The sequence below is a fragment of the Cervus canadensis genome, chromosome 32, assembly GCF_019320065.1.
Source record: "Cervus canadensis isolate Bull #8, Minnesota chromosome 32, ASM1932006v1, whole genome shotgun sequence".
NCBI classification, from domain to species: domain Eukaryota; kingdom Metazoa; phylum Chordata; class Mammalia; order Artiodactyla; family Cervidae; genus Cervus; species Cervus canadensis.
In genome coordinates, this window is record NC_057417.1 from 22,322,562 (window position 1) to 22,346,046 (window position 23,485).

Genomic DNA, 23,485 nt, shown 5'->3' on the forward strand with positions numbered 1-23,485 from the left:
TCCCCTGAGTTAAGCTGATCCTCTGGAGGCTCTCTCCAACTCCTCCTCCACCTGTCTGGCTGGCCAGCGATCCTGGCCAGGATCCAGGGAGCTCGCGGTTCTCTTCTCCCTCTTGCAGCCCGAGCAACTGGCCTCGCCAGGGTCTGGCACACCTTCAGTGGGCTCCAAGGGGCCAGGCCAGGGCCAGCTCTGGAGTGGGGCTCCTCAGCTCTGCAGACACTGCAAATCCTTTTTCTTAGCGCAGCTGGCAGGATTAGGACCACTTTGGCAGCTCCAGGAAAAGGGATTGAAACCACCTCCAGGGACACAGGTAAGTAAGAGGGCCCGGGCTCTGGGGCCTCACCAAGGGACTAGACTGGCTCTAACACATTTGAGGTAGGTGTGACCCACGCTGATCTCCTTATCTGAGACCCATAAGAGGGCTTGTAGCTGTTCTCTGAGGGTAAAGGTGGGGGACATTTCATGGACATGCTTCTGGCTAACTTCTGCCTGATCTTTAGAGCTTAACACAGACATCACCTTCTGTAGGAAGCCTTCCCAAGCCCTAAGGTGCTCTTTCTCTGTGTCCTCAAAGCATCTTGCACTTCTTACATAGCATTTTCTATACTTGATTATAAATGTACACTAGACCATGTACTTCCTTGTGGCTGGGTGCCCTCTTCCGGGGGCCCTCTTAGCTACATCAGTGACCCGATAGTTGTCTTTGGAGCCTGCTATTGACCTGGGGAAGGGGGACTAGTTCCTTCTCTTACTTTGCCAGGCAAGTACTTGTTCACACTTGTGTACAAACATACATTCACACACGACCTCACGGGAAGTTCAGTCTTTTCTTCAGTCCGGGTCCCTGTGATAAAATCTAGACTATACAAAACTGAGGTGGCAATGGGCTGAGGGATGAGCCTGGTGGCCCCAAACTAAGAGTGTCAAACCCTTGCACCGTGTGAACCAGGTGTCTCCCTGACCAGACTTGTAAAAGTTGTTGGTCCCCAAGTGAATGTCCTCTTGACTGACCAGATCTCCCACTTGGACCTGTTTCTCATACTCATTCTACTCTATTTTGCTTTTCTTCTTGCCTGGGTGGGGTCTATTCCCTTGGTTAGGGTGTCCCAGCTCCTCATCAGTATTAGAGTCCCCTTTCATTTTCTCGCTGTTCAGAGTGAGGGGGAGACTTTGGAGCCTGGCAGTCAGACAAGAGAAGGGAGGGGACCCTTCCCTCTGGGTGGAAGCTTGCTTTTTCTTTCTGTTCCTTTATGATCACTGCAAACTCTTTTAAACAACACATCACTTACACTGCAAGTGTTAATCTCCTGCCCACAGACTTCAGTGATCTACATATAAGATTCATGTCTTCCTGCTAGCATAATTTTTGGACTTTATTATGCTAGAAGAGTGTCTGTCTCTTTCCCAACCTTGACTGTGACATTATAAAACCCTCTTCTATTGGTTTGGCCTTGAAGAGCTCTGTTTTTAATTCCCACTTCTAATTTTCCCCTAGTTGCAGCAATTAGGGCTGGGGGTGAAAGGAAAGCTATTAATCTTGGTGTGGATAAATACAGTTCAGTTCAGTTCAGTTCAGTCGCTCAGTCGTGTCCGACTCTTTGCGACCCCATGAATCGCTTTGCGACCCCATGAATCGCAGCATGCCAGGCCTCCCTGTCCATCACAAACTCCCGGAGTTTACTCAGACTCATGCCCATCGAGTCGGTGATGCCATCCAGCCATCTCATCCTCTGTCGTCCCCTTCTCCTCCTGCCCCCAATCCCTCCCAGCATCAGGGTCTTTTCCAATGAGTCAACTGTTCGCATGAGGTGGCCAAAGTATTGGAGTTTCAGCTTCAGCATCGGTCCTTCCAATGAACACCCAGGACTGATCTCCTTCAGGATGGACTGGTTGGATCTCCTTGCAGTCCAAGGGACTCTGAAGAGTCTTCTCCAACACCATAGTTCAAAAGCATCAATTTTTTGGTGCTCAGCTCAAGCCAGGTCTTAAAGATCAAGTTTTGGGTTGGGAGTAGCCAGGCCAATGGCAGATGCAGGAGGTCATGGATATAGCTTCCCATAGGGGTGAGTAAGACACAGCCCCTAGGCTGTGTTTGGGAGCAGAAGGGCCAATGGAAATTTAAAATGTGGTGTATTAAATCTAAAAGGGGATGTACATGATGCTTATAGAGCACAGAGAATGGGGGCCTAATCTTGTGCATGCAGGAAGACTTCCTGGATAAGGTGATGTCTGGTGGACCCATGAAGAGCGAATAAAAGTTATCCAGGAGAGTATCTGTCTGCACCCTGATCCCCAAATTCTCTTCTGTCTCTCAAGTTCTGAAGACACTAGAGAGACATCTCAGATGCCCTCCTGTGCCTTGTCCAGGATAATTTGGTTTGATAACCTTCTGAAGCATTAGCTGGACAGAGGTACCATACCATGGCTATTTCTCTCTGACCTTAGGCAGATGTGGAGAACTCTGGAGGGATTGGAGGCTCTTGGAAAGCCTTGGGGTTGCCATAGGTGTATCATTCCTGATTTCTCTCCAAGAGATTCTCAGATATGAGATGGATCCCAGTTTGGGACATAGGGTATTGGTGGTTTCCACCCTCAACACCTTTGCTATGTGATGGTGTCCATCCCAAGGACTAGAATTTTGGAATCCAAATGGAAGCTGTAAGCCACCCTCATGGTTCCTCCTGTGGTTGAGGAGGGAGCTTGGGATGATGCTCTAACTCGACTCCAGTGTGTTCTTCCCAAAGCTGGAGTCATTCAGGCTACACTCTTACCTGGGATGGTTGCATGGGAGAGTCTAGAGTGGGCTTTGCTCTGCCAAGTTCAATGAACAATCTCAGATGGGCTTAGAAGGAATTAGCTTAAGGGCTTGTGGGACCTTGGCTTCATGAAACAGAGGGCAAGATGAAAAAGCCTGGATTATGTGGGATTAGCATGAAGGAACGGGCTAACAGTGGAATGCTGTTGGGATGGATATGCCTAATATTGCTATTTGGCCACTATTATAACATGAATTCAAGGGAGAGACTCATTTATTCTTATTATTACTGTTGAGGGGTCTTGTGGTCTAGCTTGGCTGGGGACAATAATATACAAAATAAGGCTGGTATTTTTTTTATTATTTTGCCAAGTAATATTATACCTTCTTTGCCCTAGCTTCTAGCTGTGTCCCTGAGTCCAATTGCAGACAGAACCCAATCAAGAGATACCCATCTATTCATAGTTGTACAAAGACACAGCAGAGCCCTTGACATCACTGGTTTTCAAGGTGGAAGGGGGACCGTATGAGCATTTACCCCTTCTGCACAGCCCCCCTGGGGTAGTGGAGGGTGGGGACAGTTGGCTGTAAGCCAACAATGAGGGAGGGGCTCAGTAAGAGACCAGATCTGTCCCATTCCTCACCCATGCGGATTCAGCAATCCCAGGGCCTGCCATGTTTTTCCCTTTAGGCTTATAGTGATCCTCCACACCACTGCACTTGTAGTGATCACTTGTAGTGATCCTCTTGCAGTGATCTTCCTCATTCCCCTCTGAGCGGTCCTTAGATTCTTGGAGTTCTCTGAGTTTCTAGAAGAAGTGGTAGTTGGCTCCAGGTTGGTCTTTAACCAACCTGAAAATGTGCTAGTTCTTGAACCTGAGAAGGCAGATAAAGGGGGTTCTGGTCTTGACCTCACAGACAGCCTACCCAAGCAGGTGTTGAGCCTCTGTGGCCCAGCCTCTGCCCTTGCTGGCTTGGCAGGTGGGGTGCAAGCAGGCTGGATCCTCCAGGAGAGACTCAGAACCCAATCACTTTAGTGCCTGGTCACAGTTTATAAAGAAGCAGGTGTTGGGGAAGAAAGCTTTTGCCAGGTGCTCACTGGCAATAAATAAATTTTCTTGGTGGTGACCCTTGTCTAGTGGCATTTGAAAAGATTCTCTTCTGTGTTTTCTAACTTTTAAAGATGAGTGTGCATCAGTTGTGTTGAAATTGCATAGGGATTAACAAGGACTCTGGCCAGGGAAATCTCAGAGTGGCCTATGACAGTGAGCTGAACTGAAGTGAGCCACATGGGGGTCTTTTGGTTTGGGAAGGGGAGTGGGTACTTTGGGCATCCTGGAAGCTCCTAATTCATTCCCTACTCAAGCTTCCTTGTACAGCTCCCATCTCTTGGCCAGAAAAGACCCTGGAGGTAGGACTGGCTAGTGGCCACTCATGCCCCTGACGGGGCTGCCCTTTGTCTGGAATCTCACAGCTTGACTGTAGCCCTCTCTCTGCAGTGCGTTTTCTGTGTTTGGAGCCAGGATTCTTGGGCTGTAGACATTGCTCTACTTCACTTCTGGTCTCAGCTAGCATCTGTACACATAGCCTTGTCTGACTGGTTTGTTTTCTTAGAAGCCAATGGTTTCATTGTTGAGTCTGGCATCTCGTCCAGCTATGAGACAGGAAGAGGAAGTCGGGTCTTTGTATGCCGGTAGGTGGCCTTGCCAAGTGGCGGCAGTGTGATTTAGGGAAATGACACTGATGCACAGATATCCATTGTCCAGAGCTCCCTGCGAGGCTGCTGTCTTCCTAGAGGCTTGGCAGGATGGCAGCTGTGCTGATGCCCGAGGTCAGGGGGATGGAGCAAAACTCTCCATCCAGCTGTGAGCCATTCACCATCTCCAGAAAGTTCACCTGGGGATGTCTCCCTGCCTCCCCAGGCCACTGTGTTAGCCGGTGAGCAGCTTGGGAGCCCAGTGTCTGCCCAGGCTGCACCTCTGTGTCTGGACTCAGAGGGGGCTCCCGAGGCCCTGAATCCCTGCAGTCTGGGAACAGATTTCACTGATAACTTCTCGTGTGCTTTGAATGTGTCGTGCCCTCGCATAGGGTGTTTGTGGCACAGGTGTGCCACTCACTCAACCCTGGAATGGCAGAGAGAAGGAAGGAGGAGGGAGAGGGGAACTGGAGAGAGGAATTTGGCTGCTTGGAGAGAACAGAGTAGTCTGCCCATCTGCTAATTTCAGGATTCTCTGAGCCCTCTAACTTCAGGGTGGTGAAGCAGAATTCAGCTACACCAGTGATTAAGGAAATCAAAGCTCTGTACTCTGTAGTGGGGGATTGGGGGTAGGGGGAAGAGCAACATCGGATCCACATCCACATCCACCAGGTAAATGTGCCCATGGAGGCTGAGCCATGATGTGTCAGAGAACAAGGCCTAAGAGCTGATCAAGAAGTTAAAGCTGGGACTCAAGAAAAGTCTTCAACCAAGACCTTACATTTATCCAGTTGATCCCATGGGCTCACAAAAATCCTGGGGCAGTAAGCTTGGGGATCTGCATCTCTGCTTTACCATCAAGGAATGAGGGGGACATCTTTTTACCTTCCGGGAGAAGCCTGTATGTTGACGTTTGGACTTTGGCATTTTTATTTTTTTTTGGAACTGCACGGCGTATGAGATCTTAGTTCCCTGACTGTGGGGATTGGACCTGCATGCCCTGCATTGGAAGGCAGAGTCTTAACCACTGGACCACCAAGGAAGTCCCCTGACTTTGGCACTTTCGTAAGCTAGTGGCTGCAAATCTTGCACACCCATATCCCATACACGTGCGTGCTGTGTCGTGTTGGGACACTTTCCCTTTAAATTGGGACCCTATGCATGTACTTTGTTTTGGTAGCTCTATAGGAGCAGGGGCCTCTGGTTCTTGCACTGGGTGGGTCTAGCCTACTTCTGCCAGCAGGGACATATTGAAACCACTCTAGAAAATTGACTAATGTGCAAAAAATGAGAAAATCAATAAATCACTACTTGTGATTTATTCTAACAAATAAGACAGCAATTTATTTATTTTTTAAAAAGTTATTTATTTATTTGGCTGTGCTGGTCTTCGTTGTGGCACGTGGGATCTTTAGTTGTGGCATGTGGGATCCATTTCCTTGACCAGAGATCAAACCTGGGCCCCCTGTATTGGGAGCATGGAGTCTTGGCCACTGGACTACCAGGGAAGTCCCAAGACAACTATTTGTTTATTGAGCAGACTATCCCTTGATTGTAGGCCATTAGTGGATCCCAGAATATTAACATTTTATTTGAACTTCACAGATGTGAGTTTTATGAAGTTTCCATTTTACACTAGGGAGCTAAGCTTGTTAATGTGGAAATATATTCTCTAGTTCATTTTAAGTAGAATCTGTACCAGCCCTAAGAATAGGAGGACACCTACTGTTCTTCTTATAGAGTGGGAGATAGTCATGTAGCTATTTGGTGGGGGGGGGGGGATGTTACAGGGGAGGTTGGACCCCCTCTCTGCTGGGGGAAAGGAAAGGTGGAAGGAAAGGTGATCCTTGGTAGAAGTTTTCCAGAGAGGTGACATCAAGGTAGGGCTTTGATGGATAAGTAGGAGTTCACTAGGGCAGCAAGGAAGGACATTCCAGGCTGGAGAAACAGCAGCGCTAAGGGTGGTGAGTGAGGGTGGCCTCGACGCGTGAGGGGGGCCTCTTCTGGGAGTTGCAAGTGGTTTCATGTGGCTGGAGCCAATTGATGTCTGTTAGGAGGGGGCTTGGGAGGAGATGAGAGAGGATGAAAGGTAGATTGGTGTCAGCAGTTGACAAAGGGCCTTTTACGTAGATTAAGGAGTTTGGTTTTATCTCAGACACCGTGAGTAACAAATGTTTTGTATTCTGGACCCATTGACCACCTGTGCTCTGATTGTCAAGCCTTGTTCACGTTTTCTTCATTGCTGACTTGGACTGTACAGCAGATTCTGTAGCTATTGCATATTGATGAAGGACCATTTTTAAAGGGACATCTCACCATGTCGCTATCCAGTTCAGCCCTGCAGCAGCTTTCCCTTCCCTGACTGTGAAGCCTGCAGGCTTCATGGGAGTCCCTTGCTTACTTGCCTCTCCCTCTGACTACAAACCAGTGCCTCTGCTTGGTCAGTGTTGGCATGCTCCTTGCCTGTGCCTGGTGCCTTGGAGCCTGTTCTGTCCTTCGAGAGCCATCCCTCCCCTGTCACAACATCAACCTGGAAGGTCCTCCAGGTCCCTCCGCAGGAGCCTTCCCCTATTCCCACAGATAAGTTGGTCCTCAGATGAGAGCAGGCGATCGCCCTGGGCATTTCTTGTTCTTTGCCTTTGTTCCCTTTTGCAGTTGGTGTTTGTCTTTCTCAAGCTTCTGGGGTCCCCAAAGGCTGGGCTGCATCTGCGCTGTCTGCCCTCTTATCTCCAGTGCCTTGCAGGACACTGGGCATCATTGGTGAATGGAGGAAAGGAGAGGGATTCATTTAGAAATTTCTTGTAGGACACCAGTTGAGAGAGAAAAGGGCTTGCGTGGTGTTGCTGCATTGGGACTGGAGGCGGGAGGGCTGCACAGGCCTGTATCTCCAGGGTAGTACACGCTGACCATTGCTGGTGTAGCATCCTGGGAGAGTGGGCAGAGGTCAAGATGATGTGATGGACTGCAAAAACAGTTTTCCCCCTTCCCCCACATTCTTACCGCTGCCTGTAGAAGAGGAATAATTCTGTCTTGCTCTCTGTTCTCAGATCAGACCCCCAAGGGATGAAATAAGAGACTAATTAAGGCCCTCAAATTCCCTAATAGCCTACATCACTCAGGTTCCAAAATATTAGTGAAACATACTAAGATTCACCCAATGCACCTAACATAGTCAAACAGGAGGCAGAACAATCATGTGTAAGTTACCCCGAGTCCTGGGCTGACATTCAGTTCCATTCTGAGGTTGACTTCCTAAGTTGCCCTGAAGAATCTTTTATTTTGAATTCAGTAGATCTAACATTAGACCAGCAGTATTTTCTCTTCTTTTTGATATCTGCAAATTTGGTGTAATAAAAGACAAATATGTAACATAAGGCTGTGCTAGTGAGCTCCAGCATGAAGAACGATCTTAGAACTTTCTTCTTTCTCTTGTAATTTCTTTTAACCTGCAAATGTTAACACTGATTTCCAAAATGTGTGCTATGTGCCAGAATGTTCAGACTCTGACTTGGACATGACTATTAGAACACTCCAATTTGGGATCTCCAAGGAAAATTCCTGTCCAGTCAGGAAAACAAAACCACACTAGATATTTCAAACAGATGGTATTTAACACAGAGGATTAGTTACACAGGAACTGGAAAGCTGAAACAGTCCAAGAATTAATCACTGCGAGAACAGCTACCATCTCTAGGGCTGGGGAACACAAGAGAAGAGGTGGTCTTACCTGTACTAAGAGGGGCCCTGACGGAGGCATCAACCCAGCAGGACCACAGGCAAGGGGACATGGGAGTGGGGAGGAGTGGGGTAGGGTGGATGGCTGGTGGTCTGATTGCAGTGGAGCATGACCCAGCCACTGGTACTTCTGTGAGGCCAGCAAAGCTGGTGCTAGACCTTTGAAGGGATGCAGTGAGGTCTGGTCTTAGCAGGAACAAAGAAATCTGGGGGCGAGAGCCATCTCTCTGCTTTTTCTCCCTCCTGGCTTTCTCATCTACTCCTGGCTTTCTCATTTCCCTCGAGTCCTCCTTTGGCTGAATGAACTGGAAGCCAGGAGCCAGGGGTACCTGGTGACAGTGGTCTCGAGAGCCAAGTCCCAGAATGGCAGAGCGTCTGCAGCTGGCCCATGCAGAGGGGCCAGGGTGAATAACCAGATTCACAAAAGCAGATTTGGGGCCAGGCCAGTTTCAAGGCTCCATGGAATCATTCCCACTGTCTACAGAGTGAGGCTTCCTGAGTGGTATTCTGATAAGCTTATCTTGCAGAAGTCAGATAAAGTTAAGCTTCTGCAGCTAGTAATGAAGAGACTGGACTTTCCTATTTGTCAATCACTGGAGAAGAGGCAGGTCATCATTTGGAGCAAAGGGATAGAAATGGTGGACCTCAGACTGGTGGCGGGGCAGGGGGGGCGGTGTCTGCCCTTCTTTCTAGACCATGGTCTCTTCTGTTTGGACTTGGAGAGGTCAGCATCATCATGAGGCACTTCCCCGTGGTGGGGGCTGGGATGACCTCCCCTCGTAAGGGCCAGCTGGGGGCTGTGGCAGAGCTCAGCCCTGGGGGCCTAGCTTCCCTTTGTTCCCGGGAAAGACATGAACTGTGGCATCACAGGGCACCCAGGGCCATGAGGCTGTCACGGTGTAGTGTGGTCCGGGGGGAGAGTACCTGGGGTTCCCTGAGCGAGGGTATAGAAGCCACCGTTCCTTCCCATGGAAGCACTCTCTTTGTTGCCTATCTAAAAAATGTAGGACTTGATCTTATTCATGAAAACTGGGAAAGAGACCCCCAAGAATCTGTCCTCTCCAATGCTTTTTTATTGTGTGGTTTTCTTGAATGTGTCTCTGCTGCACCAGCTCTATTGACCCCAGAGACCACCTTCCTCAGAGATGTCCTGAGGTGCCAGAGGGCCCTGGGGCTGTGAGTCCAGGGGGGACCTTCTTCGTGCTGGGCACCTATCCCCCACATCATCCCCCAGCCCTGACCCCTCTTCTTTTCTTGCTTGCTCTCTTTCAAGGAGAGAGAAACTGCCATATGCATGTCTCCCTGGAGGATGGAGACAGGAAGGTATGTGGAATTGCTATTTACATGGGAGATATGGCAGGGTCTTTGCTGGGACCAGGGTTTATATTGCCAGGGGGCTTACGGGAGCTGGAGTCTGAAGGTGAGAAGGGGGTGCTGGGCAGGGGTGCAGTGGGAGCAAAGAGAGACTGGCTGGGCTGGCGGGGAGAGGCTGGAACTGTCAGTGGTTTTACCTGAGCTGCAGCTGGAATTTGCAAGTGGTCTCTTCCTGACCTTGGCCAGCAAGAGCTGGCTCCTTGCAGGACCCCTGGCTCAGAGGAGAGGCTGTGATCAGGGAGAGTGTGTCCACCCCACCCCATCCCTCATTAACTCGAAGGCCCTTGGAGATAACTCCGCACAGTGTTTCTCTAGATTTTTTTAGTGGATGCCCCCTGCAGTGTGCCATCCCCATCCGCCGAGTAGACATGGTCCAGCTTGGTGTTTGGATAGCGGAGCTTGCTTTCTGAGAGTCCACATGGCTCCCTCCTTGCTTCCCCTCTTTGGGAAGTGTGCTGCTGGCTCGGTTTAACTCGGTTATTTTGCAGATGAGAAAATCCAGGCTCAGGATGAGGAGAGGGTCACACCTGTGCTTGTGGCAGAGCTGGCCGAGATCTGATATTCACCCCATCCTGCAGCTCAGCTCTCCCCATCCCCAAGAGCTGGGCCCTGAGTTTGCTGAGCTCCAGTTGGCTGGATGTCTTTGGAGTGCTTACTGGGGGAAAGTGGTATTAAAAATATTGCACAAGGTGCTACTATATTGGCTGAAGTGTCACAGAGAAAATCAACTCTTGTAAGGATGCCAAGCCTGGGATAGGTGAGTGCGAGGGTGAAACTGTGAGGTCTTATCCAAGGTGAGGCTTCACAAACAGACAGCAGAAGTGGGTGGAGAGAGGCTGTATGACGAGGGTGGCCTTAGGGATCATGGTCTTGAACTGACACTCTCCCTTACCCAGGGCTCTGCTCCCCAAAAGGAAGCATGGCGGTAGGGACCCCCAACCTTGTCCCCTACCACCTTGCCCCAGGCTCCCTCTGTATTACAACTATTTCCCTTGTTGATCTGCCTGTAAAATACAGATGTAGGGACAGGATGTTTGACTCACTGCAGGTCATGGGTCTTTGTACCTGGGTGTCTGGAAGATGGGCATGTGTGTGTACCTGGGCAGACACGTATGTGTACCCGGGAAGGCATGTGTGTACATGGACAGATATGTGTGTACCTGGGCAGACGTGTGTACATGCACAGGTATGTGTGTGTGTACATGAGCAGGCATGCGTGTGTACATGGACAGATATGTGTGTTCACGAGCAGGGTATGTGTGCGCAGCATACACGGTGGCTGTCACCCGGCGGTCCTCTCAGGAGGGACACACAGGAGAGCCCATGCTGCTCGCTTCTCTGGCACTGTCCCTCCAGTCCCACGTCTGGAGAGGGGGTTCCTCTGGGCACCTGTACACCAGGGGCCCAGCCCTTCTCCCCGGGCTTGGGAGACCGCGTGCAGGATGTGGCACTCACTCGGATGGACAGCAGCCTGGGTCCACAGTCCTGCAGTTCTGATTCAGGCCGCGTAGCCCATGACCCCCCGGGGTTCCTGGCTGCACCTCTCCACCTTCATTGCTCCGCTCCCTTGCTGAAGAGAGAGGTTCTGCAGGAAACTGTTCCAGCAGCCAGGAGCAGCGGCCGGAGCAGCAGCAAAGGCGGCAGCGGGAGCAGCACCGGCACCCTCCAAATTGGGACTCTAGCCCTTTAAATCTGCTCAGTTACCAAAAAAGAAGAGGCATCAGACCCTGTTAATTAAAGCTCGCCCTGGTCCATCATTCTGAGGAGCTGCAGTGCCCCGCTTCTTCCTGATGGCTTAGAGATTCTCCTTAACTCCCAGCCATGGATCTTGGAGAATTTCCCCCGAGATCAGCAGGAGGTATGATCCTTGTCAATGGCACTCTGGGGCTTGTGTGGCTCTAAATCAATAACACAACTGACTGCATGGACGCTGCCTGGCCCCCCTTTCTTTCCCGCTTCCCCTCTGCCTCTCCAATTTCCCAGCTTGTGTTTAGTTGAGACAAATCAAGTTTTCATGGGTTTTGGAGGAAGGGGAGGGGCTGGGGTCTGGAGGGAACTCCCAATGTGTTTGTTCTGGCCCTGGCTTCACCTAGCTGCCCAAGTGGCTTGGGGGAGCCAGGGAACGTGTTTCTTCAAGCTCGGGCTGCTGCCAAACCATTTCCTGCCTGGCCGGGTCCCCTCCCTTGGGTCAGCATGAAAAGGGCATAAGCCTGACTTTGGCTTGCTTTTTAAATCGATGACCTGCCACTCTCGGTCAGTCTGACGATGGCCGTGCCCCGGTGTTATTGGAAAACTCATTGCATAGAACTTTCTCTCTGTAAATTGTCCCAGCAGGAACACCGTGCTGGCACCTCCCGTCCCCTTTACTCTAGATGCTGCTTGATTAAAACGCTTGCTGTAGGATTTCAGGAATCCATAACCTTTTCCCCGTGCCTTTTGAGGAAACTCACTTCTCACTGAGGCTAAGGTTCTGTGGCAAAGAGTTGTTTTTCTTCAGGAATCTGCTGTAGGCTGGCAGAGAGAGGAAGGAGATTTATCTTCTTTTCCATTGCATTTTGTAAATTGTACTCGGGCCCAGAGAACATCTATCTGCAAATCTTTCATTGATTTGCTTTCGCCCCCACGGCTTCCTTCTGGGTGAAACACTCTTCTCGAGTTGTATCTAAAGGAAAGGTTTCCTCTTAATCAGCTTGACACGACTTCACAGATGTCCCTGAAAGCCAGGCCCTGGAGGAGGGAGCCATTTTCATTGTCTTGGGTACCAGTCCCCGGGAACCCGAAACATGGGGTCACTGTGCCGTGAGAGAAGGCTTGCAAGCCCTAACCCGGGAAAGTAGCTTAGGAGACAGAGCACTTTTACTGATGTTTCTAGAGGCTTTTACACACTCTGGATGATGAATGCTGCTGTTCAAGTCTTAAGAGGGATCGGGGCCAAAATACAGCTCATGGGAGTGGGGATTCCTCCCCCAAAGTCATTCCTTGCAGAGTCACCAATTGTTTACACTGACAGTAGTTAGAGCGTGTACAGTGAAATCCTTTCCGATCCCCCAGCAAAGGATGGGAACTTTCTCTGGGCAGACGGTGTGGAAGTCAGCATCTCTGCCTCCCAGAGACCAGGGTTGCAGTATGATTTGTATTCTCAGGATAATAAAACTCTCAGCTGTGGCAGCAACACTCCGGTTAGGAGAGACTATTCAGAGACTACAAGTGAAGCCCTTGATATGGAATTCCTAATCACTGTGCCCACTGTGGATGTGGGTAATAATTTGGAGGTTCTGAGGGAGGTATCCAGGGAGAGATGTTTCCTGTAAACTGAAAGCCACTTGGGAAGCAGGATGGAGTTGGGGGGAGCCCTCTAGGGGGTTAGTACCCTCTTCCTGGCTTTACTTTCAGCTGGTCTGTGTATGGTGTGGCTGAGGGTTAGGCTCTCACCTGGCCTCAGGTGAGATGCTAGGTGGGACTGTGGTCATGGCAAGGCGAGTACTTTCCTGAGCTCAAAGACAGATGGTCCAACCTGGGTGCACCTCATACAGCGAGGGGTTGTTCTTCCTGCCCTTCTCCCTTCACCCCCTTGAGGCCTAATGGTCATAGGCCCTCTGCCTCTCCAGGCCTGATTGCCCAAGGGTCAACACCCTTCTTCCTCCACTTTCTAGAGGGAGCCAAAAGAACATGGGCTTCACAGAATCCCTCCCAGGGCAGGCAGAGGCCTGAATGGATGTCACACACCATGTCCTCGGACGGGCCAGGCCGATTAACAATAAGTAAATAGTTAGTCTGCTCCTTTGTGTCAGTTTTTCTTTTCAGCTTGATGATGTATGTATGTGAATGTGTGTGCCTGTGTATTTTAAAATTTATTGGATGGCTGCTGGCTTTCAAGAAGCTATAAAGAGGTCCCAGTGGAGTTTGTTTAGACCTGGCAGCTTCGTAGAATTCTGTGGCCCACGGGTAGTCATTTAATGGCCTTGGCGGGCTCTCAATACCAGGGTGATGGAGCGGAAAGGACGTGGTCTTCGGGATAGGACAGACCTCTGCTGGAACCTCAGCTCCACTGCTTACTAGCATGTGGCCTGGGCCAGTTACCTAATGAGCTTCAGTTTCTTCATCTGTGATACAGTAAAGTTGTCAGGATTCAATGGAATAATTTAGCTAAGGTCTGGGAACACAGCAGGAACACAAGAAATCTTTTCTTTGCTTCCAGTGAAGGCAGCCGCCTTCGGTTTAAAAGCTGCATCACAGAGGATGTGTGCTGTTCTGTGCTAAGCTGCTTCAGTCGAGTCTGACTCTTCGCGACCCTATGACCCGTAACTCACCAGGCTCTTCTGTCCGTGGGATGCTCCAGGCAAGAATACTGGAGTGGGTTGCCATGCCCTCCTCCAGGGGATCTCCCTGACCCAGCAATAGAACTCACCTCTGTTACATCTCCTGCATTGGCAGGAGGGTTCTTTACCATTGGCGCCACCTGGGAAGCCCATCACAAAGGACCGAACCATTTAAATGGCTCAAATGCCTCCTTAACTGACTGCTGGCCCATGCCTTCTTCTGAGGGCATCTTGTCTGTGCCATCATGGGGCCTGGTGTGGCCCTGAAATTACATGAAGGTTTATTGAACGAATACACAATGGTCTGTGGACCTGTAACCTTCAGTATAGGTAATCTTTTAATGGTGAAGTCAAACCCCTGCTCACTCAGTTTACTTAAGAGATGTAGCAGAGTCTGGCACATCAAAAAACCCTGTGACTGCCATAAATTGGGACTCAAATATGTCCTTTTGTGGGGAAATCTGAACTGTCATACAAAATATCTCCTGTAGTAGGACCTGGAGCAGGAGCCCATGGACTCCAGGCATGTCCTGGAAACCATTCTACTTGCTGAGTGTCAAGGTCATCTCTGCCTCCCTTCGTTGTGGGCCACCCCTTCTCTGTCACGTTTGAAGAACATGTTTGAACTTTCCCTGAAAAGGGAAACTCGCTCTGTCACTCTGGTGTGAAGGACAAGTCAATTAACACATCAGTCAGTTCATCAATAAGTTGATCCGTATGTTGACAGTGCCTATTGGGGAGAGTCGTTTTTTAAAATATTTGTGTATTTGTCTCTGCCGTGTCTTAGTTGCAGCACGTGGGACCTTCCTTATGGCCCGAGGTCTTTTCTCTAATTGTGGCTTACAGGCTCGGTGGTTGAGCAGCCCAAGGGATTCTCTCTAGTTGCAGGCTCACTAGTTGTGCTGCATGGCATGAGGGATCTTAGTTCTCCAACCAGGGATCGAACCTGCGTGCCCTGCATTGGGAGGTATATTCTTTTTTTTTTTTTTTCACTTTAAAAAAAATTTTTTTTTATATATTTATTTTTTTTTGTCATACATTGATATGAATCAGCCATAGATTTACACGTACTCCCCATCCCGATCCCCCCTCCCACCTCTCTCTCCACCCGATTCCTCTGGGTCTTCCCAGTGCACCAGGCCCGAGCACTTGTCTCATGCATCCCACCTGGGCTGGTGATCTGTTTCACCATAGATAGTATACATGCTGTTCTTTTGAAATATCCCACCTTCACATTCTCCCACAGAAATACAGAACAGACTTTTGAACTCTGTAGGAGGTATATTCTTAACCACTGGACCACGAAGTAAGTTCCTGGGGAGAGTCACTGATTTAATAAATCATTGTCAAAAATAATAGTAATAGTAATAATAGCTGATATCACCACCTAACATTCACCGAGGGCATCAGCCTCAGGGTGACAGCTCCTCTGCTCTCAAGTAGGGGGCAGACAAGTGGGCAAAGTGGGACCATGCAGACAGTGAGGCTATGAGAGGTGGGAGCCTGGGGGGACCACAGCAGAGGGGCTTGCCCTAACTCAGGCTCAGGTCACTTATTTACATGACCGCCAAAGTGAGTCCCCAGGGAGGTGGCTTTGGAAGAGCATTCTTGGCAGAGGAGGTGACATAAGCAAAGGCCAGAGGTAGAACAGGCTCTGGGATGGTGGTGGTGGGTGATCCCATCTGGCCGTGTTCTGAGTGCCAGGTGGTGAGAGGGGAGGCTGGAGAGGTGGACAGGAACCACACTGCGGAAGGCCTTGGGTGCCTGCAGAGGAGGGGACTTTATTCTAAAGGACATAAGAAAAAGAACCACTTGGGAAAACAGAATTCAACCAGTGTATATTGAGCACCAAGCGTATACCAAGTTGTGTTCTAGGCAATGGTGATACAGCAGTTAACAAACCAGACTGAAAGCCCTGCTTTTGTGAAACTTTCAGCCATCAGAAAAGACAACAGATAAGCAACAGAAAGGTGAATTGTAAAGAGCATGTTCTGGAGAGAAACAGAGCTGGAGAGAAGGAGGTTAGGGTCCAGGGAGAGTGCTGGGCCTGGGGGTGTGTGATCCCAAACAGGATATGGGGAGAAAGCGGCATTGGGCTCTTGATGGAGTCATCAGAACTTGGGGTCTGACTTTTTTTTCTGGCCACACCCTATAGCATATGGGATCTTAGTTCCCCAACCAGGAATTGAACCCATGCCCCCTGCTATGGGAGCTCAATGTCTTAACCACTGTACCATCCGGGAAATCCCTGGGCTCTGACTTTGAGCGAGATGGGAAATTTGTGCTGGGTTCTGAGCAGAGGAGAGACATTAAAAAATGATTCGTCTAATTATTGTGCTGGGAAATGATGGGTGGCAAGGGAAGCTGGAAGAGCAGCTGGGAGGGGATTACCAAACCCCAGTGGGAGGGGACGGTGCCTCGACAGGGGGTAACAGTGGACATGTGCAAACTGTTAGGATTCTTGATTTTTTTTTTTTTTTAAAGGATGGAGACCATGAGATTTGCTGATGGATTGGGTAGTTGTGTGAGATGAAGAGATGAGTCAAGGATGACTCAAGCTTCTTTGGCCTCCGATGAGGATGGCTGTGGGTGGAGCAGGTTTGGGAGAAGATCGGGAGTTGGTATTTCTTCTGCTAACTTTGAGACGTCTGTCGAACATCCCGGCAGAGATGTTGAGTGGGCTGCCCTGAGTTCACAGAAGGGATCTGGGCTGGATGCAGCATGGGAAGCCATGAATCCAGATGGTATTTAAAGCTGTTGAGATCATCAGGAGACTGATTACGGATGGAGAGGACTCAGGCCTGAATTCTGAGATGTTACAACCCTTTACAGGTTAAAGAGAAGAGGTGAAACCGGTCACAGAGATGGAAGAGGAGGTGTCTCTTCTGTTTAAGACAATTCAGCCCCTTCCTGTGTTCTATCTCCTCTAGTCTCCCGGGAGCAAGGCTCATAGATCACTTTCCCCATTTTCAACTTGTCTTTTTCTCTTGGCTTCTTCCCAACATGCTTAGAAACCTGCTCAGGTCTCTTTCATCTTAAAAAGAACCTTTCTTGACTCCTAAGATCTCCATTTACTTTTGCCCTATTTTTCTCTTTTCCTTTACAGATAGACTTTTCTTTCTTTCAGTGTTAATCGAATAACTACTATATGCCAGGCATGAAGGATGTAGAGACAAAAAATAGACTTTCTCCACCTGACAGAAGATCTATTCATTTCTACTTTGCCTACTTTCATAAAGCATTTTGGATAGCATTTTGGTAGTGGATATATAGTGACATAGAAAATATCTAAATCAGAAACTAAGGACAAACATTTTGTACCAAGAAGAATACAGTTTAGAACAGCAGGATCAGAAAAAGATAGACTGCACAATTAAAGGTCAAAGTGTTGTATAAAAATATAACTGAGAGACTTCCCTGGTCACCCAGCAGTTAGGATTCTGTACTTCCACTGCAGGGGTCATGGGTTCAATTCCTGGTTGGGGAACTAAGATCCAGCATGCCACACAGTAGAAAAAAAAGAATATAATTGAGCCACCAATCTGATAAGAATTTCTGGTCAGAAAAAAGGAAAATGGGCCAACAAGTACCTACTGGCGCAGGGAACTATACTGAACATCTTGTAATAAGCTATAATGGAAAAGGATCTTAAAAAGGATATATATTTGCATCATTTTGCTCTACACCTGAAACTAACATAATATTGTAAATCAGCTACATTTCAATTTTTAAAAAAAGAAAAATGGGAAATCCTTAAAATATTTACTGAAGTACAATATATATGCCCAAAGTTCTCATGTCATTATTTGGGAGGCTTCATACATTTTTACCAACTGAACACACTATCTAAGCAGCACTCAAATCAAGAACTAGGACAGTATTCACACCCCAGATTCCCGCTCTCTCCACAGGGACTGACATCGTCGATTTGCCTGCTTCAGACTTTTTTGGGAATTGCTTCTTGAGTTTTATTGTCCATGAGGTAGACAATGAAGGAAAAGGAAAATTTTCTGGCATTTAGTTCTGAAAGAATATTTTCTTCTGGAGTTTCATTTAATGGACACTGAAAAAATTGGATAGACTATACCTTGTCTATTTCCATAGCATATTTTGGGTAGTATTAACTTACGCATATGTATGTACTGAAATATATACACACATATAAATGTATATAAAATATAAAAATTTAAATTAAGGATACTGAAGTTCAAAGGGTGGCAGTTATTTAGCATCAGGAGGCAGAACCTGGAGAGGAAGGGATACCATGGATATGAGCAAGGCCAGGGAGCAACACCCCGATTTGGAAAGTAGGAGGCACCCAGCACCGTTTCCTAGTTTCCTGGAAGCCAGATTGAGGGAGGTCACTGGAGCTGACCTCTGGTGACATGATGGCTTTGAGTGGAGACTGCCGTTTCGAGGGGGTGTATTCTCATGGGAAGGAGAGAGAGGGTGACAGACAGAGGGAGTTGCAAAACCTCAAAAAGCATTATGTTTACTTCTCAATAGAATGGGAGAGGCTTAATCATGTTCTCAGGGAAATAGATGGCCAAGAGACAGAGGAAAGAGATAAAGGGGAGAGCAAAGAAAATTAAAGGAGCAAGGACCAGGCTAAATTCTCCTGGTGCACATGTGCAGACACACACACACTCACATACTCAGCTCAACCTGACTTATCCCTCATTCATTTTTTCTGGTCAACAACTCCTCTCCTTGCCATTGTTCTCCTTTATTTTGAAGATGAGATGCTTTAGCAAACACATTCCCCACGGGGGTCTGTAGGATGTGATCCACTTAGGCTTCTCCCTGAAGCAAGGGGCACTGTGGGGCACCTGCTGGGCTTTATTTCAGCCATCTGTCCCAGGATGTCAGGGCTGCCTTAGCGAGTGTCTGGTCTGTGTCCTTATTTTTCCAAATGAGGAGACTGAGGCCTATGTTTTCCTGGCAGCATAGAGACAGCAGTGCTGAGCTCACCCCAGATCTCTGGATTGCTGGATCACGGCTTCAGTGGGCAGTTCCAGAACATTCCCTTTTGATCTCTCACACTTGAGTATTTCTCAAATCCCAGCATGCCTCAAAATCACCTGGGGGGTTCATTAAGACACAGGCTCTCTGAGCCCCACCCTCAGAGTGTCAGATTAGGTAGGACCGAGGTGGAGCTGAGAATTTGCTTGTCTAACAGCTTCCCAGGTGATGCACAGGTGCTGGTCTGGGGAAGCATTGAGAACCCTGCTGGGGAGGTGCTGTGGGCAGGGAAGGCAGGGAGGAAAGCTAGATCTGGTTCCTAGGAGGTTTTCTTTTGGTCATCTCATTTTCCTCAGGTCAGGCCTGAATTATGGGGGGAGGAGGATGGCCCGCTGCCAACTCCAAGAAGATGAGCCACTCAACCTTTTAGCCACAAAAAGGGCCAAGGAATGTGGTGGGGCAGGCAGTGTGCTCTGAGACAAATCCCAGCGGAGTCAGGTCGTCCTTAAATACAGCACAGTCCGGGCTAGTCTATCCCTCCTACCCGTCCTTCCCCGGGGAACAGAACCGCAGGGAAACCCGCAGTGTGGACCCAGGTCACAGTGTACTCCCAGCCTTCTGAGAGCTGCTTCCCCTCCCTGATACCCAGGGGAGGGACGAACGCCTCGCTGGGTGTGACCCAAGGTTTTCCCTCCTCGTATTCCATTATCTTGGCTCTCAGAGCATATGTCAAGTGAATTCCGTGTGTCTGGCAGGTTATTACGCACTGAATTAGTGTGGTGAAATAAAAACTATAATAAAGCTGTACTAGACCCTTAAATTGTTAAAATTTATTATAAAATGTGCATAGTTATTAACTGATTTTCGCCTGTGTGTGTTTGGCTGGTGCCCGAAGCCAGAGAAGATGAAAAGTGACTCTGTCAAAGGGAGGCCGAGAGTTGGCTCCTGGAATTCTCCAGAGAGTCCCAGTGGGGCAACAAATTCACAGATTCATGGAGAGCACGGCTTGCCTCTTGCTGATGGCTGCTGCCCCTCCCTGGCGGTGCTCAGGGCTCTCTGAGGCTGCAGGTCATGGTTCCACGGGAGGGCAGCCCATCTGTCCTCTTCACAGGGGTCCCAGGGAGGCCGAGGGAACCGTGGCTACTCTGGCCCGGTGTCTCACCATTGTTTACGCTCAGGAGGCCTGGGTTCTCCCCCCTCTTTAATCCTGGGATGGAATGGAAAGCACTGTCTGTGGGCTTCTACCGTGTTCTCTTCTGCCATATCCTTAGGCATTTTTTGAGAACCGAATCAAGGGGCCAAATTTTCCTCTGCTCAGCTAAGGCTTTTTCCCAGTGGTTCCATCACCACCTGTGCTGTCTGGGTCTTACAAGCATTCTCCAGAAATGAGATGAGGGTATTTTCTCTGCTGCTCAATTCTATGGGAAGCAAGAGGACAAGGTTTCCTCTGTTGCAGAGAAAGATGCTCCCTCGAGACCTTAGGATGGAGTTGGGGATCCCTGATTGATTTCCACTGTGCATTTTGAACCAACTCCCAGGTTTCTGTCTTTTAAAAAAAATTTTTTTTGACTGCATCCATCAGCATGTGGGGCCTTCACCTCCCGATAAGAACCATGCCCCTCTGCGATGAAAGACAGAGTCTTAACCACTGGACCACTGGGGAAGTCCTCCAGGTTGCTGTCTTGATCCTGGCTCCAACGCCCTCAGAGGTGCTTTTGAGCCGATGGTGGCATCCTCATTGGTTTTTAGCCTTGGGTTCTTATTGCCACCTGGAGACCAGCTAGACTGTAAATTCACCTGAACCCAGAGACACCTCTGCCTGAGCAAAAGTGAAAAAGAAAAGCTCAGAGTGTTTTCAGACCGCCAAGACTGAGAGTTTTCTTGCGTCTCTGCCACGGGTCTCATCAACCCACTGTTTCTTTGTGGATTTCCACCCATAACATACCAGGAACCACATGCACCGTCATGGAATCCTGGGGGGATTAGGCCCTGAGTTTAGGGGGCTCCCAGCTTTGCTATGATCTGTGTACTTCATGGTGAGCTGAAAAACCCAGGGCTAGTATGGGAGATTTCCTTGTTTTTACAGTCCCTCTGGGAGAAGTTTTCCTCCAGTCTGTTTCTGTTTATTCCTGTGCATATAACTGATGCCTAAGCCTCAGGGCTCACCCTCATATTAGCAGCCAGGGAGACCCAGTGATGGCGTTTCTGCTTTCCTGTGGATATACTGCTCTTGTTGGGACACTAGTGTTGTGTTGTGTTTTTTTTTTTTTTGACCCTAGGTCACTAAGACTGCCATTTGAGTGGGAAGTTGCGGGGAGCATGACCTATAGTTTTAAGACTACTGAATGGTGGTGCAGATGGCTTCTCCCCTCTAGTCACTGATTTAGGGGAAGATGAAATTAGACTAGGAAAAATGTGAGACATCTAAGCTTCAGTGACTGTCTAACACTTCAAAACCTCCCTTTCCTTTCCTCTGCCCCATCAAAGCCTCAGGATAGTCCATGTGGGAAAGTAATAAATGTTTGGATTCAAACAAAGTGATGGGTTTATTCCTTTCCCACCTCCTCTTGGCATGGTTGTGTCAGCACACAGGCGCTAACAAGATTACATGAATATGTAATAAAGTGAAATCTAGTTAGTTGATCAGCATCATCTCTCTGGCCAGGCAGAGTGATTTCCTGGTTTTAAAAGACAGTGAAATTGCTGATGTGAGAGCTGGTCCCTGCTGAAGTCGGTCATAAAGTGGCCAACTTATGAGAGCCATGGTGCACTGCAGAAACCCCATGTTTAGGATCCATTTATATCTTCATCCCCTTGTTCCAGGAAGGATGCAAGGCAGTTTTGCAACGATGCATATCCAACTGCAAGACATAATTAAATGAAAAAATAAGTGGACAAAGAAATATAAGACAGGGAAAATAAGACAGCAAGAGCAAGAATGGAGCCAGGAGTGAGGTTAGGACACAAAATGCATGACATCAGATCCTGTGCATTTGCTACAGGTGGAACTCTGGGGCAGCCCTGAACTTTCTGCCGGCCTACACAGAGAAGAAAACAGACTTTATTAAAGACCCATTATCCATGCCATAAGAGCAAACCAACTGCTCAGAGATGGGACAGCTATTCCTGTTACTGGAAAGAAAGTGAAAGTGGAAGTTGCTCAGTCGTGTCTGAGCCGTATAATCCATGGAATTCTCCAGGCCAGAATACTGGAGTGGATAACCTTTCCCTTCTCCAGCGGATCTTCCCAACCCAGGGATTGAACCCAGGTCTCTTGCATTGCAGGTGGATTCTTTACCAACTGAGTTATCAGGGAAGCTGCTGCTGCTGCTAAGTCGCTTCAGTCGTGTCCGACTCTGTGCGACCCCATGGATGGCAGCCCACCAGGCTCCCCCGTCCCTGGGATTCTCCAGGCAAGAACACTGGAGTGGGTTGCCATTTCCTTCTCCAATGCATGAAAGTGAAAAGTGAAAGTGAAGTAGCTCAGTCGTGTCTGACTCTTAGCGACCCCATGGACTGCAGCCTACCAGGCTTCTTCATCCATGGGATTTTCCAGGCAAGAGTACTGGAGTGGGTGGCCATTGCCTTCTCCGTATCAGGGAAGAGGCAGAGAGAAATATTCCTCATGGGTCCTTAGAGAGAGGACATGGCGTAATACAAACTGCAGTGTCCTGCATGGCCTTACTGTCCATGTAGCAAGAAGTTTAATAGGGCTGCCTCTTAGAATATTCCTCATGGTAGTGGGGATGGTTAGGGAGATAGAGCTGCCCCAAAACACTGTCTGGAGATCTGACTCAATCAGAACTGAGATGATCTGTGATAGGCTGCCTTCCCTTCAAGCCTTTCTCCATGATGATGATTCCAAGGCGTGGCATCAGAGGCTGCTGCAGTGTTTAACAGGGCGTGTGTGTGTGTGTGTGTGTTGGGAGGATGATAAAAGGGGTGTGCTGAGAGTTTTACCTACCCCAAACCCTCAGCTTTATCCCCATCATTTTTCATATTGGGATTCCTCATAACATTTACTTGAAGCAAGGGTTTCCCTACCAGTCATGATAGTTTGAAAATCATGATTTAGGGAAATGGTTTAACTTAATTTAATGGGCGGTTGTTTTCCAAACAGTGTGAGCACTGGGCGATGAATTTTGAGGTAATTCTCCTTGACAAGTACTCAGAGGGCAGCTGCCCTGGGCGGCTGGTTGGGTACAATCCCATATGCCTTAACAGGTGGTGGAGCTGGAGGGGGCCCTGGAATCCTCTTACGGAAACTGAGGAGGTGACCAGGACACCTTCCTGAATAGAAGGCTTTTGGGGATGCATCTATGATGTACGGGCCGCTTTCTAACTGACTTCTGTTTGATTAGTTGGTGCCCAACTAGCGTCCATTATGATTGGCCAGTGCTTGTGCGCTATGCGTTGTTACTCCTTTTCAACATCACCCGGCCTGCAGCAGATCTGAAAAACTCTTCAAGGGGAATTTGGGGCTCCCTGTAGAGTCCAGACCAAGGGTCTAACAACTCCCCCGACTCTGACTCTGGAAGGAAAAACTTTTAATCCAGAAAAAATGTAAACGTCCACCTCAGTGATGAACCTACCCATAAAAAACCTGTTATATTTAAGTTAAGACTTCATCATTTCCTCTGAAAT

The 23,485-nt window shown here is 48.7% G+C and overlaps 1 protein-coding gene across 1 annotated transcript in view; it reads left to right on the top strand.

Moving 5' to 3' along the window:
- Positions 1-11,285: 11,285 nt before the first annotated feature.
- Positions 11,286-23,485, top strand: part of CALN1 (calneuron 1) — a 490,771-nt gene continuing 478,571 nt past the window's right edge. The window contains exon 1 of the mRNA XM_043456427.1: positions 11,286-11,418. The gene's annotated coding sequence lies outside the window, so the exon portion shown is untranslated. The remainder of the gene's footprint in view (positions 11,419-23,485) is intronic.